Below are 16,760 nucleotides of genomic sequence, written 5' to 3'. Positions count from 1 at the left end.
GCTCAACAAATATGCTTAAGTATGGCATATTTGTATATTTGATTAAGTATAGCATAAAGAAAGAAGGCTATGCTAAATGAAACAAAGGAAAATCCACACAAAACCAATGGTTAAGGGAAGGAAGCTGGGGTTCAAATCAATGATTTGGAACATAAGGAAGAAAAAAATCAATCAACCAGTATAGAGTGAGGAAACAAGAATTGAAAAAAGTTGAGGAGAGGTATAGGAACCTCTGAGACAACTTTAAATGTGCCAATATCCTAATCATAGGGGTGTCAGAAGGAGAAGAGGAAGAGCAAGAAATTGGAAGCTTATGTGAAAACATAATGAAGGAAAACTTCCCAAATTTGGCAAAGGAACTAGACATACAAGTCCAGGAAGCACAGAGAGTCCCAAACAAGCTAGACCCAAAGCGGACCACACCAAGACATATCATAATTAAAATGCCAAAGGTGAAAGATAAAGAGAGAATCTTAAAAGCAGTAACAGAAAAGAAGAGAGTTACCTTCAAAGGAGTTTCCATAAGACCATCAATGGATGTCTCAAAAGAAACTTTGTAGGCAAGAAGGGACTGGCAAGAAGTATTCAAAGTGATGAAAAGCAAGAACCTACAACCAAGACTACTCTATCCAGCAAAGCTATCATTTAGAATAGAAGGGCAGATAAAGTGCTTCCCAGACGAGGTAAAGCTAAAGGAGTTCATTATCATCAAGCCATTATTATATAAAATGTCAAAGGGACTTACTTAAGAAAAAGAACATCATAATTATGAACATTAAAGTGGCAACAAACTCAACTATCAACAACTGAATCTGGAAAATAAAAGCAAAATCCAACTATGCAAACCAGAATAGGAACAGAATCATGGGTATGGGGATCATTTGGATGGTTATCAGCTGGGAGGAGGAAGGGGGAGAATGGGGGAAAAGGTACAGGGATTAAGAAGCATAATTGGTTGGTACAAAATAGACAGGCGACGTTAAGAATAATATAGGAAAGGGTGAAGCCAAAGAACTTATATGCATGACTCATGGACATGAACTAAGGGGGGGTGGGATTGCTGGAGGGAAGGGGGGACTACTGTAACAACATAATCAATAAAATATACTTTAAAAAAACTAGAAGTTTTCCTATAAACAACCACAACAAAAACTCCACCAAAACCTAGATTTTAGCTTCTCTTGGGAAACCAGAAACAGAACTGCTTCTGCTGGCATAGTTGGTTGGGATTTCCTCACTGCTTCCCACTGCTGGGTAGTTTGATCCCCACAAGGTGTCACTTTCTTTTTGGGAGGCCTAGAGTTTCAAATAGCAACTTCCTTGATGGACGCTCAAACAGGGGTGTCTGGTCTTTCACCTGTAGCTGAGTCTATCTGGCCCAAGTGTGGTGAATATGAATTTCTTTCTTGTAAAATTAGCATGGGATCCTTGTGAGTATTCAATTAGATTATATATAACCCTGCAAGAATCAACCCTTGGTTGTCAACACATGGTAGCTCTGAACAGAAGCATTGCAGACCACTAAGGGCATCACAAAAATTCTGATGAATAATCCACAGGAATGGATTATTCCAGGAGTGATGGCCACAGTTAGCACGAGGTCCCTATAGCAGCTGAGCTCCTTAGAGGCTGAGGCTGAGGAAGGAGGTACTTCCTGAGACCATGATTTCTGAGAACAAGTTTGTGGCTGTCCAGACTCCCACAAGAAGACTTGGAACCCAGGATGGAAACAGACCTTTAACATAACACAGATGCCCTTTGCCTTTGGTGAATCACTCCTATGCCACCAGGAGTGCTAGAAAACTTGGTGCAATGTCACAGGGCAAGAAATGTCTCTGTGCTTTAAAAAAGTCACACATAGCAGATTTGATAAGTATCTGCACAGGCTCCAAAGAAACGTTGCCCAGTGGCAGCCTGATGCATTTGGTCAAAGCGCTCACTTCTGGTGCAAATACACAACCAACTTCCAGCAGACAGTCAGTGGCCAGGAGCCTGAAGACCTGCAGGGTGGCCGTGGCTTCTGTGGGGTGAGAGGGAGTCAGCTGCCGGGCATTGCTGTCACCCTGACTGGCATTATCTCCAAGAATATCACCAATCCTAGAAGCCAAGCCCAGGAATAATCTCACCACTTTCTTCTCCCTGCCAAGGATTCTACCCAAGCTTGTTTTATAGGAAGTTGCCTTTCTTTCGAGCAGAAGGGGACCATCTTGGGGTCCAGCAAAAGATGAATAAATGATTACTGGCTACAATAAAAGGCTCTCATAAAACATTAATTTTGTCCCACAAAAAGCATCTGATTTTTACATACCTGTCTTTAGTTCATTTGTGACAGGTAGAAGGTTGCCAAAGTCATTTAATGATTTCAGAGTAAGACTTGCTTTAGGAACCAGGCTAGCTAAAAATTTGGGTTTCCCCAGTTTCCTCCTCATCTCATGACCTGAAAGAAGAAACTCTTTCAAGTCACAGGCCCAGTGGGCTTGTATTGAGGAAATAATCCATTTGCTATTACAAACTAGGAAGGTCCCTTAAAATGAAAACCAGGGTTCTTTCTGGGGTGGGCCCTGCCCTGGAGTGGGGCAAATGATGCAGTGATGAGTCCCATATTCGGAATGTTGAAATGAAAAGGGGTACATTTTTGCCAGGGGAACTCGAGGTCATCTCAGTTCAAGCTGTAACCAAGGCAGAGATTCTGAACCAGGGTGGGGGGGGTCCCCAGGAAGCCTGGCTTTGGAGAAGTCTGGGCTGGAGCACTTGAAAGTCTTGGTGACCACAGCCAGCCAGGAATCCCGAGAGTGATCCCTACCACTCCCACTGAAGGGAAGCTGTCTGCTCTGCCAGAAGGGCCAAATTTCCTAAAATGGTTCCAATCTTCAAAGAGCCCCTGGACAGACAGACTATCCAGATGGACTTTGGTTTCTATTAACAGTCTTGACTGTTGTCCACATCTGCTTCTAGGAAATCTCACTGGCTCTGATCCCTCAGTTAGTACAGACAGAAATGAGGACACCTCGCCCCCTGAATCTTGAGCTTGGATGCCTTCTTATTTCCCTTTAGGCATGCTTACACACACGCAGACAGCTAAGATTGTCCCCTTGCTCTCTGGGCAATCAACTCTGGGAAGAACCATTGGGCAATGGTTACTCTCCCACCCCCAAATTTGAAGAACTGTACCCCTCAGTAAATGCATTGATAAAAAAACATCCTGCAATTTAAGATAGGCTCTTCTCTGTCTGAAATATGCAGAAATATAATTCTCTCACGTGCAAAATGGTGATAAGCAGAGCTTATCTGGCCAGACTGGACAAAACTGAGCCTGAGCATTTCTTGAAGTCTCTCCCATGCCTGGAATCCATGATTCTAAGATCCTTCCAAATATACAAAGTGTGGCTCACACAAAATTACTATTGACTGAACCAAGTACAGAATCTTATTTAGTTCTGGCCCTAGGAGAAAAGTTATAATTTACTTTTTATAAAAAAATACTTTTATTATATCCTTGTCAGATGATTCCAACATCTGTGTCATCTTTTTTTTTTTAAAGATTTTATTTACTTATTTTTAGAGAAAGGGAAGGGAAGGAGAAAGAGGGGGAAAGAAACATTGATGTATCAGAGATACATTGATCTGTCACCTCTTGCATGCCCCCAACTGGGGACCTGGCCTGCAACCCAGGCATGTGCCCTGACCGGGAATCGAACTTGCATCCCCCCAGTTCACAGGCTGACACTCAATCCACCGAGCCATGTCGCCCAGGGCTATAATTTACTTTTTAAGTGAAAACTCTTTTCCCCCTTAAACACTGCATAAAAATGGCAGATTCTTTACTCAATGTTAATGTTACCATGGCAAACAAAGGGTAGACTATGAGAATCTGAAATGGAAATATGCGGCCTGTTATTTAAAGAAAGTCAGTGCAACAGAAAGAAAAAGTCGGCCTCACCCTCCATTCAGATGCTCCATGCAGCCTAGGGCTGGTCACTGAGCACAGCCCCTTCTTCGGTCCTTGAGCCCCAGGCAGCCCCTGCTTCTGCTCAGCCTTCCCTAAGCCTTCAGAATCCCCCTCCCTGACTACACACACACTTTGTCAGCTGATGTTTCCTTGCCCATAACATCCCCACAGTGCAAACCTTCCTTTCAGAAAACTCTTCACAGCTGGAAAACTCCTTCATCTCTTCCTCTCAGGTGCCCAGCCCTTCCTATGCTGACATAGCTCTCTGGCTTATATCACAGTGTGCAATTTGTACATGCATCTGTCTCCACCCACTGGACTTAAGCTTCTGGAAAGCAGAGAAGCTATCCTATCCATCATCATTCCCCCATGGCCACTTACACAGGTTAGACGCACTCCACACATTATTATGAACTTTAACTGAACTGAAGAAGGGTGACAATTTCCCCAGTCCAGAAGTGTGTGTGTATACAACAGATCCCTTGGAATGTCATATGATAGTGGGAGTGCCCTATTTGATGTCATCAGGGTTTGTCAGCCTTGGCACTGTTGACATCTGGGCTGGATCATTCTTTGTTGTGTGGGTTTGTCCTGTGTATTGTAAAGTGTTTAACAGCATCCTACAATGGATACCAGAAGTACTTCCCTGCCTCCCAAGTTGTGACAACTGAAAACATCACCTGACATTGTCAATGTCCCCTGAGAGCAGAAGTGGCCCCGGTGGAGAACCACTGGTGTACATGGTTCCTGAAGGGGGCTGAGGGTAAGTATCAGACCCCTGGCCCAATGAGGATCCTACGCAGATTGCTCCTTGCTCCAATAATCACTGTGTTAACACATCAGCATACGGCAGCTACTTATACCTTCTGGCCAAATACTTGACCCTGACAGGCTGTTACAGTGCTAGTCAAACACTGGAATTTTCTTAAGTGGGGTGGGGAAAGAGAGAACTGGGTAAGGCTCATCTCTTGGGAAATACGAATATCTTTTGGGGGGAAGTCGTAGTCTTGGAGACAGCTTAACAGCTACTAGGAGGTGCCTGAGGTCACACCAGAAAGCCCACAAAGACAAAGACAAACAAAAAAGCTGAGCTAAAAGATATATTTTTCCTTAGCAGGTTGTGGGGGATCATCACAGCTTAATAAATGAACACATACAAACCCAAGGAAGGTGCATCCCGATTTTGGCACAAGTCCTGGAGCTGTGGTGGTAGATGGCTTGAATACTTTCGTGTGCATGGACGTAACCCCCACGTAGTGTCACCAGCCTCTGAGGCTGGGGCCATCCATCAGCTAGAGAGCAGCCCGCAGGCTGGAAGAGCAGTCAAGAAGGGCATTTGCTCAAATATGTAAAGCGGTGTTTGAACAAACCACCATCCTGGCTTTTCTTTGCAGCTATTACACTCTGTCATGTCAGCGAGCTGAGTCAGAGTGATGCCCAATTGGCCAAAATAGACTCACGGTCCAGGGCCCTGGGGAGCTGTGGGATTGCTTTTTCCCTCATTGAGGCAGTAAAGATTGATTTTCGAGGCAGCGACTGAGGCATTACGCATCAATGACCACACAGGGACTTTCATTTCACATATTGCGCACTGACAGTGGAAACTGGGTCTCTTACGTAAGGCGTTGGCTCCATGCCCTTCCATGCATGACTCCTTCCTCATCACACCATTTATCTGCCCAGAGGCCGAGGCTGCAGAGCCGTGGGAACGGTTGAGTAAGGGCCCGTGGTTTGGTGCAGAGCATCTCAGGCAGAGACAGGAAAAGGACTCACGCAGCTGCCGAGATGAGGAGGTCTGCCCGCCCTGGTAATGGCCACCCGGCTGCTCTCACATTTGACTCTGTGTTGGCTGCATTGGGGAACCAGCTGGGGGCCTCTGATGAGGAAAATCCAAGATTGGAGGCAATCTGACACCAGGAGAGAAAGTCGCTTAAGTCCTCGTAAGAGATGCAGCTGAACTTTGCGAAGCACTGTTTCTTCAGAAGCCAAATGCTTTAGCAAGGGCAAGAGTGACAAGAATGACAGTTTCTGCTCTGGTGTGCAGGTATTGACGGAGAAGGTATTTCCCATACCTTCTAAGGACAAATCTGCAAAATAGGTATCAAAGTAGATATGGAACCTGGGTAAGAAGCCGTAGCAATATGCCACTCAGGGCAGCCTGGAGGAGCCTCTCCCCACCAAGGTCTCGATCGCCGTAGCAGTGGCAGCTGACCAGCAGCACGACTGGAAGATCCTGCTGACACAGAAGCTTAGTGCGGAGTCAATGTCCCGACAGCTTTCCTGCGGGCTTCGCGGCCCTGCAACGAGCACACGCATTTTGTCTGCGCGCGTCTATGAGGGTCGGAGCTTTCACTCTATTCTCAAAGAATAGAAATGAAATAGAAGGAAGATTAAGAGGCACTGGTTTAGATACTGTGCGAAAGCGATACACAGCTGGAAACACCTCAAGTCATTATCAACAAAGACTGCGGGGAGAAAGAGGCACAGGGGAGCCCCTACATACATTCCAGGCTGCGCGGGACTCACGGAGGAGCCGGCACACGGGATTCCTGGCCTCCTGGAGCGTATGGCAGAGTTTTGGACATGAGATCAAACAGGTCAAAAGTTGCAAAGAAAAGGGAACTGTAGACAGCGTGGGCTGAGAGGTCGGAGGAATGTGAGTGTCTTACCTTCGGAAGTGGGACACGGACTTGCAGTAGCGAAAGCGGTGGGATTTAGGGGTGCGCGGGAGGGAGGGCCGGCTCCCTTAGGGAAAGACCCAGCAGGGCCTCGGGGAGAAGGGCTGGCTGCGGGCAGAGCCCGCAGGGTCGTGAAGACACACTCTGGATGCGGGGACCCTCTGAGCGGGACTAAGGGTCCTGGAGGAGGACGTTCCCTGGGTGACCGTCCATCCCAGGCGCCCCTATAGACCCTTGGCTGGCTCTTGGTCCTCCAGTCCGCATCCCCCACAGGGGGCTAAGGGTTCCCCGGAGAAGCCCCATGGGGAGAAGAGCACCTGCCCAGGACAGGACAGCTACGCTCTTCTTTGGGAACACACACCAGAGCCTCACAAGTTCGAGGCCAGAAGCCCTTGGCCTTGAGACTTAATTCTGGCTGTGAGGAGGCCCCAGGCTGCCTCTGCAGAGTTAGCGAAGTCCCTCTGGTTGGCCCTCATGGTTACCTCAGAGCACATTAAGCAGACAAAACACTGAAAAGTTGGAAACAGTTTGATACTTCAGAACAAACGATTGAAGTGTTATCATGGGAAAAGTCAGAACGTTTTTGTCTCTGCACTTACCCTATGGCTGCAGTTTCTAAATTCTGCCTGGAGCGGGGCCACGGCAGCCCCCAGGGCTCCAGGATCCCTGGGGTCCTGCTCTGACCCTGGCCCCACTGATGACAAGGCCACCCCTCAACACAGCAGCGTCTTCAAATAAATGGCTGCCTCCCTGTGCCTCTTCTAGGCACTGGAAGGCCTTTCTCAGGAACTCTTGAGATCTTGGGGTGGCCCTGCCGAAGTAAAGCTACCGTAGCTTTTTTCTAGAATGTTCTCATGATGGCAGAAGGTGGCTAGTAGAGAACCACTCTCGCCACCTTGTTCCCCAACCCCCGCTTCCCAGTCCTGATCTCCCTCTGGAAGGGAATAGTTTAATCAGTCGGATCCACCACACCCTAAGAAGATTCTCCAAGTAAGGGAAGCAAGGGGATCTGAGACCAGGGCGGCTGGCCTCTTTCCAGGAAGACCAGATTCTGTCATTCCCTGACCATCCTCTTGTCTTAATGGGCACTCTTCCCCATTACAACACCTCCCACCCTAACCACGTTTCCCTGACCCCATGGCCTTTCATGTCCCCCAAGTGTAGTGAGGCCTGTGTCACCCTGCTTCTGTCCATGACATTTACCTGCCACCTTTCATCATGTTGCTGCCTGGCTGCATGATGGGGGTACCAGAATGGGGAACCTGGTCTCTTCTTCCAATTCCCAAGTACCAGAGGGAACTTCAGGGCCAATGGTCTTGTCTTCACCTCCTGGGATGAGGAGTGACTCTTATCAGCTGACAGGGGAAGACAAGGCTGGGAGACCACTAGGGAATGCCAGCCTCTGGAACTCACCTCATGTCCTGACCTGTGTTCAGTATTCCCCTCGAATGAAACCAGGTGATGAGAGTTTTTGGCTTCCCTCTCCTACCTCATGCTCATCAGGTGGAGGCGGAGACTCCAGCGGATCAGAAGGCGGCTGGTGGGACCTGGCTCTGGCCCTGCATCAAGACTCCTTCCAGTCCACTTGCTCCCTGGTTGCTTTTAATAAGTCAAAGCCCAGAGTTGTAGATGAAAAAGAAGGGGAGAGGGGCAGAGGCTAAGACTCGGTGCAAGTTAAATCAGGATTATCCATTTTGATGAGTTATTTATACCTACTTCCAGCACGGTACCTCATACATTGTGGCTCATATTTAGTTTCTCATTCACCTCTCATCACAGCCTAAGAGCCCCGGGTCCTCTTATCATTCCACAGCACCCTCCTTTGGTGGGGTGGGGTGGGGTGGGGAGGCAGGGGCTCAGTGTGGCCAATGACTTGCTCAGGGATTGACAACAGTTAAGTATTAGTGTACTTCCCCTGACAGGTAACATGGTATGGTAGATAGTTTTAGATTTAGGCTGGCTGTGTCCTGATTTCCCATGACACATATGGGAAGCTGTTGAAGTGCCTGCCAGACCCAAGGGCAGGCATATGAACCTTTTGAGGTCGGTCAGATTCACCTTCCTATAATCTGAAATGAGAGCAAAGTCATCAAAGGCAGAAACTAGATGAGCTCATTCGTTCATTATTCACAGTGGTGTATCCAGGTGGCCCTGGTGGAGTCCAGTGTCTTAGACCCTCGATTCTATGCTGCTTCTCGCCCATGGAGCTCCCAGTTTCTGCCCATTCTTCCCTGGTTTCTGAGTCTGGTTCCCAAGCCATTGAGAAATGAGCTATTTTTCCAGTAAATTTCTTTTTTGGTCTAGACTAGCTAGGGTTGGTTTCTGTTGCTTATCACCCAAGGAGCTGTAACACACACCCACAATGAACCTGTGTTTCTGAGTGTCCCTTAAGTCACACTTTGTTTTAGAATGTTGCCCAAAAGCTGTGCTAGAAGCCAATGAAGTCTTTCATTTTCCCTGACTCTGCAGTAATTATTTCCTAGTACCCATTTCTTTGATTGCCAAGCCCATGCTGGTCATTAGTTGATTGTGGTTTATAACCTGCCTTTTGGCTTCTTTCAGTATTTTTTAGTTCAATTCATACTGGGCCAATTCTCTCCACCATGTACCTGGGGAACAGCCTGGCTTCCCATGTGCTCTGCTGCTTGATGCTCATGTGGAGATGCAAATCAGGACACTATTTCTGCAAACCAAATTGGAAAACTATAATCAAGAGCTTCTAAAATGCTTTTTTCCCCCCTGAATTGGTAACTCAATTAATTCAGGAATTTATCCTAAGAAAATTGTCAGACTAGTTTAAAGATGAGTAAGAGTATTTATTACAGCATTATTTTGTGGCAGCAAAAATGTCCAGCAACAGGAAAATGTTTGAATAAACAATGGTCTATTCATATGATCCATTCAAAAATCACAAGTTTATAGAATATTGAATACTGTGAAGAAAAGTCTTATACTATCTTGTGTACCAGGGGAAACAAAACAGGACACAAGACAGGATCATCTCTATTTGTTTTATTTAAATTGGAAAAAAATGGCAGCAACATAAATAAAAATGGCAGTGGTATCTCTTGGTGAGGTGTCATGGATAATTTAGGAGGCTATAAACAACTTGAGGATAGGAACTGTGTCTTACTTAAGGTTATAGCTCTAATTTTTAGCTCAGGTTCAAGCACAAAGCTTGCTCATAAAATAACAAATGAGTTTCTTTATATTTTTTCATAGTTTTGTTTTAAATAATGTGCATTCCATGTAAAATCACACACAAAATATTTTGGGCAATAAAGCTTCAAGGCATGAGGTTTTTTTAAATTCTATTTATGCTTCAAGGTCCTGTGGCACTTTTAAAACATGGCAACAAATATTTGATTACTCTTTTCACAGAGAGGTGAGAGGTGTGTCCCCTCCTTTTAAATGACACTGCTTCCACCAATTAGTATAGTGGAAGTGAGGATATGTGACTTCTGAGGCCAGGTCATTGGCAAGGCAAGTCTTGTCACTGTGTCTTCACAAGTTCTTTTCTCTGTGCATGCACATCCCTTGTGTCTCTTTCTTTTCTTATACAGAGAGGCCTGGCCACAGCATACTTTATTTATTTATTTACTTACTTTAATCCTTACCCAAGTATATGTTTATTGATTTTAGAGAGAAAGGTAGGTATATATCTCGTCGACAGCCGTCCTTCTCGAGAGACGATGGTGTAGCTTCTTAAGAGTCTATCTGCACTGCCGAGAATGGCTGTGCAGTCCAACTTGGGAGTGACACGGTATCTGTCTCCTCCCGTGTTGAATCGACATCTTGTGATGACGCTGGAGTGTCCTCTCCAGTGAAGCTGAAGCTACAGAGCCTGGGCAGGGTGATATGGAGGGTCTGCTGTTGCCCATGCAGCAGACACCCCTCTCTTCGCAGCTGAAGGGTCCAAGGGAAAGATGGAGTCAATACAGCTTGGCTTCAGGTGCGCCGCAGGAGTTGCCGGTGTTGACTACAACGTCAAACCGCCTTAGGGACTCCGGCTCCGGATTTTCTGTCGGGGTTTACTCCCTTAGCCTTTCCCCTGAAGAGGTATGCCGCAAGGCAGCGGAGGTTTTTTGGAGTCAGAGTTTTCCTTCTCTGATGTGCCCTGACTGGAAGATCGAACCAGCAACACTTAGCTCGCAGGCCGACGCTCAATCCACTGAGCCAAACCAGCCAGGGGTAGGTATATATATATATATATATATATATATATATATATATATATATATATATATATAGAGAGAGAGAGAGAGAGAGAGAGAGAGAGAGAGAGAGAGAAATATCGATGTGAGAGACAAACATCAATCAGTTGCTTCCTGTATGTGCCCTGACCAGGGATCAAATCCACAACCTAGGTATGTGCCTTGACTGAGAATCGAACACAAAACTTTTTTTTTGTGTGTGTGTGTATAGGAGGGTGCCCCCAACCAACCGAGCCACCCCACCAGGGCTCTTCCTTTTCTTATAAGGACACCAATGCTATTGGATTAGGGGCTTACCCTGATGACCTCATTTAAAATTACATCTTTAAAGGTTGGATCTTCAAATACAGTATTCCCTCACTTATTGCTGGTATTACATTCCAGACCCCCCATGATAGGTGAAAATCTGTGAAGTAGGGACCTTACATTTATTTTAGTATTTACATATATTTTAAGGCTTTATAAACCCTTCCCACACACTTATAAACCATTCCCAGTCCCTTATTAACCTTTCCCATTCCCTTAACCTTTTCTGCACTTTTATAAACACTACTTATGTTCTTAAACATATTCTACACTCTTAAATCTACGTAACTTTAACAACATATGTATACAGTACAGTAAAATCTGGTGATATAGCAAAAAATCTGTGATAAAAAATTAAATACAACATTTTTAAAAATCCTGCGATACAGTAAGGCTGTGATAAGTGAACCATGATATAGAGAGGGACTACTGTACTGTCATATTAGAGATTAGGACTTCAACATATGAATTGGGTTTGGTGGAGGACACAATTCAGTCCATAACACCAAGGGACACAGTGAAGTCTTAGTGATATTTACTCTCCCTGTAGTTGTGGATGTCAGTAAAAAAAAATATCAGTGAATTCAGTGATCCAAATTCTAGCCGTAAACACTTTCCTGGTTGTTAGTTCTGAGCTTATGCTATTCTTGTCCTCATACCCCTTTAAATAATGGCCTGCTTAAGTACCAGAAGTCTGTGACAACTTGTCCTTCTCTACAGCCAATGACAAGATCTAATTTCAGGTAGGTTTTGTTTGCTTGCTTGCTTTTTGTTTGGTGCTCAAGGAAACCTCAAACAAATCTTCAGTGTCATTGTCAGCCACAACACAGCGATGATTGCAAAGTGACGCACGACACATCGCTGTGTACAAGTGGGCATTCATCCATCGCAACTGTCAATTTACTGAAGCTGAATAAAGTGCATCAGTAAAGGAGCCTGGGAGAAAAATTGCTGTAAGCAGTCGGAGGATGATTTCATACGCAGGAGTGCCAGGAGCTAGGGTGACTAGTAACTGCTCTTTATAATTTCCTTATCAAATTAATTCCTAGCAATTTCCTTTTCATCAATGTCTATTTTCATCATTTTATATCATATACCAAAAATGAGAAAGAGAGAGAGAGAATGAATCTTCTACTGCATAGAATTGGACTGGGGGCTCTTTTACGCCCATATCTGTAATATACAAGTGCTGAATAGGGCATGGAGCAAATATTCAAGGTCACACGTTTATTCTTTGCAATTCAAATTCAAATGTACCTACCCTGCTTTTTTTGCTGCTTGTTTTCAGCTGATCTTTGTCATGCTACCTTGTTGTCAAACCAGCCCTCTCCTCCCTGGTCCCCACCACCTAACTTTCACTACTTAAGGAATGAGAAAACATTTCTTGTTCTGATTCATGTGATCACTAATGCGCATGCTCCACATGGATCCATCAGCAATCATTTTCACACAATGTAGCACATTTACACAATTGCCACCAGCCCGTATGGAGTCTAACATTAAAAGTTCTTTAGGTGAAAATCAGTTCTGCAGTATATTTTATCTGCCATTTGAAACCGGTAAGAATTTTGTTCCAATCTGTAAGAAGGTTTTATCCCTGCTCAACTTTCTAAAGCCCTTAAGATTTTATCTTTCTTGAGTTGTCTAAAGGTAGGAAGGGGTTCAATTTGCTAAGAGTCCTTGTTTTTGACACAAAGACAAATACCCGCTCCTGCACTGTACTTCACAAAGCAATGATTCATGTTAAAAAAAACCTCTCAAAATCATGAATTCTCCAGATAAAATGAACCCAAGTCTTGCTTTCTTCATTAATTTTAGCATGTTCTCTCTCTCTGCTGCTTCACGTCAGAAAAGAGGTATAATTACTATCTTTATGAGTCAGACTCATAGGCTTGCACCTGTTAGGAAATTAAAAAATATTTTCCCCACATCACATTACAAAGTAAGGCCCATTGTTTTCATGCAGTTGCTGGTGTTCACTCATTTGACAAAATGACTATCATGGATGCTTTAAAAGCCATACTGATAATGAAAAACAATGACTAGAGGCATTTCTAAATGCCAATACATAAAGATAGTAACTTGAACTTGATGAACTCTGATCTTTATTCTTTTTAAATTGTTTGTAGATTAATAAAAGAGTCTGTTTCTCCAAGGCATGACAAAGCAGAAGAGGTAAGCAGTTTAGAATTGTTCTCTTAACAGAGACCCCAGGTAGTTACTTAGGTATTAGATAATCGATTTCAGTCCATGCTAACTACAGAAGGAGATTCAATATGTTTGAATATGTTATTGATATAAAGATTGAATAATAACTTTTTTTTGTTTTGTTTTGTTTTTCTTTTTTTGAATAATAACTTTAAGTAAGTAAAACTGATGCCATGACTTAAAAACTATCCAGATCAGGAAGGGGCAGGCTGTGATAAAAAAATCTTTGCCCAGTAATTTCTTGCCTAAATGCTATGTAAAGAGAGAAAGGTCAACATACTACTGCTGTGCCAATGACAGATACAGTGTTCAATCCCAGTGCCAAACAAAGACAGCCTCAGAATGTCAACTCTCTCAACCCTCCCATACTTTCCCAGTGACTTCAAAGGGTGTTTCTGTATGAGACTTGAAATTCAGTTTGAATTAGAAATACATGCTGCACAGTTACAGATTGTCCAGAGTACAGCAGGGAGAGTTCTACTAACATTTACATCCATCATACTTTACAGGTAACATTTCCAGGCCTTCCATGCGCACCAGGGGGACAAGCCCTCGGCCACTGGTGGTAGTATAAGTGAAACATATTTGTGGAAATGACTAGAAAATAAGGGCTATTGATACAAGTTTTGTCCTTTTAATCTGGGCTTTTTTGAATGAAGTCATTTTTTTATATTCTCCTTTTCTAGAAACCATGACTAATACTGAATGAATTATTGAAGAATTGATTCAACATGCCCTATGTAACTTACATTCTTCATCTCTTGTAGAAGTTTCTGACTTCATTCATTTCTTTGTAAAATGATTATGAATTCAACAGTTTATTGATGACACAGTCACTGAAGCTCCTGGAGTTCTTTCAAATGTATGTTGGAGAATTGTTTAGGAGCAATTCGAAGCCAGGCCAACCAATGCTTTGTGGTCAAATGTTGAATATGTTATCTACACAAAAGCAGGGTTTTGATCTTTCTCTCCAAAAATTTTCATAGTATTTAGTACAAGAAATTATCTGGTAAGATGTTCCTTAATTCATTACCTCAGTATAACAATTGGCACAGAGGACTTAATGTCTATTGAGTGAATAAACAAATGAAGAGACAATGATATAAAGTTTAAAAGTATGGACAACCATTTTACTTAAAAAATTACTTTTCAAGATTAATTTAATTTTCTTATTTTCATTTATTGATTTTTAGGGTGAGAGAGGAAAGGATATATATAGAGAAACATTGATGTATGATGTGTTGTTCCACTTATTTATGCATTCATTGTCTCCCTCCTCTACTACGCATCCTAAACTTCTCCACCCTCCACTATCACGTCGCTGGTCTCTGTGGTTGCCAATATGGCAACTCCTTTTCTTGCCTACTGGTACCTGGGCACAGAGGATCCAAAGTGCCCTGGTGGCATCTGTAGTTTGTATTTCAATGGGACTCTTGATGTGCTTTGGGTTAGATGTACCTACTCGGAGAATAGGGATTTCTTAAAATGACACATTTTAACTCTGCAGAGCCCAGAGTTGTAGAAACAGGACTGAAAACTTATGCCAGTGGGTCATAGGAATGATGGTAAGTGGGCTACTTCTACTGTCCCCATTTGGTTCTCAGACTTCTCTGTTCTTCTGACACAGTGCTTTATTGAGGCCTTCGACTCGGCACATATATTGCATCCTGGAGGCCGGCATCCCATCTCCACAGAGTATTGCCCTCAGTTTGTTGAACTAGATATGCTAAAAGACTTACCTAAGGGAAACAACTGAAAGGCTAGATAAACTAACAAAGAGAGCACTTATAAAAGGTATCATTGAGATGACACAAAAGTAAGAAATCTGCAGAAATAAAAAACAAGACAAAAGTAGCCACTTTGGGAGAGGAGAACCAAAGCCAGTGTTCCTGCCAAAATCTGGAAACCTTGAACTTTTAAAAACTTTTGTTGATAGTTGAGGACTGGGGATAAAACCTTGGGCCCACACAAAATTGGAAGTTTTATAGGAGATTCCCACATAAAGCTGGACTCTCAGAGAACTTTACGTTCAATCAGGGTGAGGAAAACATAAACTGCTCTGCAGAAGGGGATACATCTGATGGGATCTTGATACTGGGAAAAAGAGTGGTAGAAAATCTCACCTGAGAATTTGTAACTACACCCTGGCCCTCATGTGGCTTTTTGTATGAATTCATATCATCTGTACCTGAAAACTTGAAAGAGGAGAATTTTAATTAAAGTGCTCCTAGAATGTTTGTATAATCAACTGGGTGGCGGGGAGCAAATTCACATCTTTTCTGGAAAATGTAATCTCAACTCGGGTCTCAAAGAATTCCTCTAAAGATGTAAAAATTCCAAGGAACATCAGTTCACATAAAAACACACATTGGCACACTCTGCTCCCCCTACCCCTTGCCACACACACACACACGCACACGCAAACGTGCGCGCGCGCGCGCACACACACACACACACACACACAAATAAAGCGCTGTGAGTGAGGCTGGCAGAAACAATAGGCAGCAAAATCAGATCCGTGAAGATGGTCAGACACAGAATATAAAATAAGCATGTTTGGTATAGTAAAGTTTGTGAGCAAGGAATGAGAGAGAAATTAAACCAAATTTAAAGACAAGTTGAATGAAGCTTTTAGAAGTGAAAAACTACTTCATGCAGAAAGGTTATGAGGTCAAGTGGGGGAAGATCTGAGATGCAAGAAGAAATGCTGAGCCAAGAAATTGAAAAATATGTTGGGTAAATCTAAATAAATGTTGACTGCATATAACAATAATAATAATGTCTAATTTGTGAGGTTAAACAAGCAAGATACAATTCAAATACTGTTCACAATGCAATATAAATTGGAACTGATGGAAAGTGTAGTTAAAATGTTTTAAGCTTCTTGCATTGTTTGGGTGGAGCATCAAGAAATTAAGAAAGCATGTGACAATGTCTAGGGTAACTCCTAAAAATAGGCATAGAGATCATTACTTCCAAAGGAGCAGAAATAAGGGGTAGGGAAGGTATAAGCAAAAGAAGAAAAGAAAGAAGAGAAGATAGGGAAATGCAAAGCACCTAATATGATGGTAGAAATAAATCAAAGGAAGAGCAAAGACAGTCTTAGATCCTCTGCCTCTGCCAAAAGAAGCAATGGGGGGTTGTACACATTCTAAAATGATCAGTGTTAATTTCATACTGATATTAACAATGAAAAATGAGCATAAATGACCTTTGAAAATAAAAGGCTTTATTCCACAAAAGCAACTTAAACTTTTAAAGACCTCTGTTTCACAAATGAACTTTTATAAGGCAATTCCTAGGAGCACTCTTATAATTACTAAATTTAGAACATGTTTTTACTCTTGTAAATTTTGGCCTTTCACTTGATCTGGAGAGTTTTTTTCTTGTGAACAGCTGCATCAT

This window comes from Furipterus horrens, unplaced genomic scaffold (assembly GCF_987537825.1).
Source record: "Furipterus horrens unplaced genomic scaffold, mFurHor1.1.pri manual_scaffold_1, whole genome shotgun sequence".
Taxonomy (NCBI): Eukaryota; Metazoa; Chordata; class Mammalia; order Chiroptera; family Furipteridae; genus Furipterus; species Furipterus horrens.
Note: the sequence above shows the minus strand (reverse complement) of the source record.